Raw genomic sequence first — 4,138 nt, forward strand, 5'->3', positions numbered from 1 at the left:
CTGTAATAATAATAATAATAATAACAACAATAACTTATAATTATTCATTTTATCAAATTACATTTAAAATAGTACAAAAAGAATAAAATGTAATACAATTTAAAAAGCAATATAATAAAAATTAAGATATGACACTAAACCAAGACGAAATGAAATCAAATACAATCAAATCAAAATCTTAATAGCAATATTACTAAAAACCAAATGAAACCGAAACAAAATGTAAAATAATGACAATGAAACAAAAATAATATACAAAAAAACTGAAAACCTGTGCGCGCTTCAGTAGCAGTACTTGTATACGTGTTAGTATTATATGGTATAAAGAGAAAATTAAAATCAATAAAATAAATCATCATAGTAATAACGAAAATGAAAATGAAATAAAATACAACAAAATAATATGCTGAACAAAATGTGACACAAAACCAAAGTTAAATAAAATAAAATACAATGAAAGAAAAAATTATAATAATGAAAATTAAATTAAATAATAATGAATTAAAAGCAGTATTAAAAGCATTCATATTCAAATAATACGAATAATAATTTAACAGAAAATAAAATCTAATTTTAAACAAACAACAAGAATAATGATAATAATAATAATATCATCATCATAACAATAATTGGAAAAAACAAAAGAAAACCAAATAAAATAATACACTTATTTTGTTTACAATACAATTCGTAATAGTCGTCAAGTGCGCATTGAAAATATGGCCGCTAGGTGGCAAGATATTCCAATTAAAATAGAGTACTGCATAGATACAGTATGTACAATATACAATGTGCTCCAAGTTTCTTTGATCCATTCGTACGCTTCAAGAATGAAATATAATGACATTTGATGGAAAGAAAACAAAATGGAACACACAGCATTTATTTCAACATTCATTCACAGTCCAACCCCAGACAAGCGAAATAAGCCCATTTTGACACACTGCTGACATGACAGTCGCTATGTCAACTTCCCCGACTTTAGACTGCGGTGAATAATTGGTCGCAGCTGAGCTATCGTGCTTGTTGCATAAAAAGCCCCGAGGCCTTTTCAAATGTTTTTGTCACGACGAGTTGTCGGGCTGTCGGGAATGACAGCACGACACAGTGAAGTGACAAAATGAAGCCACGCAAGAGCGATTGCTGGCGAGTGGAGGGCCAAGGGATTTATTTACGGTCAACAAAGTGACCGGCGGGTTGACAATTCTCTCGACGCTCAATGATTTCCGCACAACAGGTCGAAAAGCCAGATCAATACATTCCCCTCTCCAATCATTATTTTTATTCACGCTATAAATGCAGATATAACTATACCGAGGCATGATTTCTATTCATTTTAAAGACTGTGAGGGACCAGTGATGTTTTTGGGTAGCTAAGTTAAAAAAGAATTAGGGCTATTTTTCATAAGTTTTCAACTGATTCCCAAAAAAAATTGAAAATCTAAATTACAAGTGTCAAGGCAGGGATCGTTTGTTGTTTGACGTAGTTGAAATTAAAAAACAAAAAGATTGCCGCTTTTTCATCATTTATCACCATTTCCATCTGATCCTCTGCCCAAACAACTCGAAAATACGGCGGTGCCTTCACATACACCTTTCAATAAGTCCGTGAGCACGTCATTAAGTTCAACCGTTTTTGTCACTCTTGTCGCTTCAATTCAATGGACATTGTGCTGCTCTTTCTGTTGTGTGCATTTTGGCCACCTGAGGGCACTACAATAGAGCTACACAGCTATACATGAAGGAGCTGGTCTTAGCGCCTCAATGAGCTGCAGTCATATTAGTCGTTCTTCGCAGAGGATAAAGAACATATGCATGAGCGTATAGCTATATTATCCGTCTACATGTGTCGATGCACTGTTTGCGTTTCAATATCTGTTGCTTAAAGCGTTATGAAACCACCCCACAAAGATGCTATTCATTATTATTATTCATCCAACAATCCTCAGTATGCCGCTGGTGATGTAACAGCAGAAACGGAGAGCGTCTTATGTTTATTTTGCTTTTTTTGGGGGGGGGGGATGGGGGGGCATTGAATGGAAATGAGCCCGTCAGTGCCCGAGGTGGCGACGACTTGGCAGACGAATGACCCGCTCCTCATTAGCATTTGACTCCAGTGCAAAGGAATGTTTTTATTCAAGGATTTTGACCTTTTCTTGTCATAATAACCAAGGTGAGCCAAAAACACTAACCTGAGTTTGACCTCTTAGCTCAGCCTTGAGTTCAGCTGCAGGTGGCTGTCAAGACCAGGTAAGCCTCAAAGTGGTTCCCCCCTCCTCGCCCCCCCCCCCCCCCTTTGAGTTACCCCAGAGCCAAGATATCAGACGCAAATATGCTAACGTAGGAGATAAAACAAGTCCTTTCACGTTGGCCTTAATAAAGCAGCAGATGCCAAGGTGAGTGTTTCCAAGGCAACCGTCCGTCCCCGTTCTTTTTTTTGTCTGTTTGTTTTTTTGTTTTTAATCCCGAGTTTCAACCTGCTTATTCCCGACGACGTGCGCTCTCGTCACATCTCGCTGCCTGCACAAATCACGACCACGGCGTCCTGTGAACAAACGAGCCCGGGAAAAATGTCTGTTTTGGAGGAATGTGCCGTCCGGCTATCAAGTTACGAAGCTCAGTAACAATGTTTTTGCACAGCATTTTCTGCTCCCGAACGGCTGTCGTCGAGGAAATCAATCGCCAAAATCAGTTGGTTCTCATTCAGTCTTGACAGCAGTTCGCAGAAATTGCTAATAGTGTTGTCAAAAAAGGTTTTGTTTGAAAAACAACAGCGGGTTCCATCAATCCCGATGGAGGGATGGCACATTTCCACACAAATCCAGACGCCATGCGCTTTTCAAGGAAAACACAGTTTTAGTTGTTGGTTTACACGCTGACGTATCCGTGGAAGCTTGGGAAAACAACACCGATTCATTCCCACAACATCGCGGCACTGTGACGTGCTTAGCGGACGACCAAACCACACGGCCATCTCGCCGCTTCCCTTATCGCTCCGAACCGATCGAGCGCCAAGCGAAGGAGCTCGTTATCGTCGCACCGGAGAAAGCACGCAGATATGATCTCGTTAGAGGTAGCGGCACGTCACATCGCGTGCCCCGACACACTGCGTGCGTGCGTGCGTGCGCGAGATATGTAAACGAGGAGCCGAGCTGCGGGCCCACTGTAACACAAATGGCGCACACCGCGGGTACGACAGCGTGGCCGCCGTCGAGTCACGTGGTCCTTCCCGTCAGCTCCGCGGGCCTCTTTTGGCTTTTTCTTTGGCTTCTTGGGGTGATGAAGCAGCAGAGTCGCGTATATTGTGATCGTTGTTTTGTTTTTTTTCCCCCAGACATTTTCTTGTTTTTATTTTGTTAGTTTTACCGACGCAGAAAAAAGGCGAAACCATGACTTTTTCATCTTTTTTCTTCTCACAAAAATGAAAAAATACTCACGAGTATTTAAAATGTAAAAACTTGAAATATATTTTTCTAGAGTTTTGACCTTCAAATGGTTCAAACTGTTTAACCATAAAAAAAAGCAATAACAAAATGATTATTTTTTTTATGTGAATATTGAAATATGCATTTTCGTTCTCCGACATTTGACACCAAGTACGACCTCGGAGAAAAAAAAAAACTTCATTCTCCAAGTACCGGCATACTGACCAGCATTAAAATATAACAGTGTAGTAGGCCAAAGTGTTCATCAAAAATGAGAAACTTTTTTTTAGAGAGAAAAATCTTTATGGTCCACATGCACACTTTGAACATTACACTGTTCTTAAATGAAAAAAAGAAAAACAAAATCTGTCATCAAATGACAATTCAGTGAAAATTTTATTGCACATAAAAGTCACAAAACAATTGGACCTCAATAGATCTTTCCAACAAATGTCAAATGCATTTAAAAGTGAAATACAACGGAACGGACATTAGGCAGCGATTCTTTCGTGTACCACGAGAGGGAGCCTGCGTACCACGCACAGAAAAAAGATACAAAGAAAATTCGAGCTTTTTCTAATTTCAAACTGACTCAAAGCTTTCACAAATAATAAGCAGCATCGCGACGAATAATCAATAATTTAAAAAAAATAAATAATAAAGTTTGTAACTTCTTTTTAGTTTTTGCCGAAGACGGAAATGAGGTGTAAATA

The sequence above is a fragment of the Phyllopteryx taeniolatus genome, chromosome 21 (assembly GCF_024500385.1).
Source record: "Phyllopteryx taeniolatus isolate TA_2022b chromosome 21, UOR_Ptae_1.2, whole genome shotgun sequence".
Classification (NCBI taxonomy): domain Eukaryota; kingdom Metazoa; phylum Chordata; class Actinopteri; order Syngnathiformes; family Syngnathidae; genus Phyllopteryx; species Phyllopteryx taeniolatus.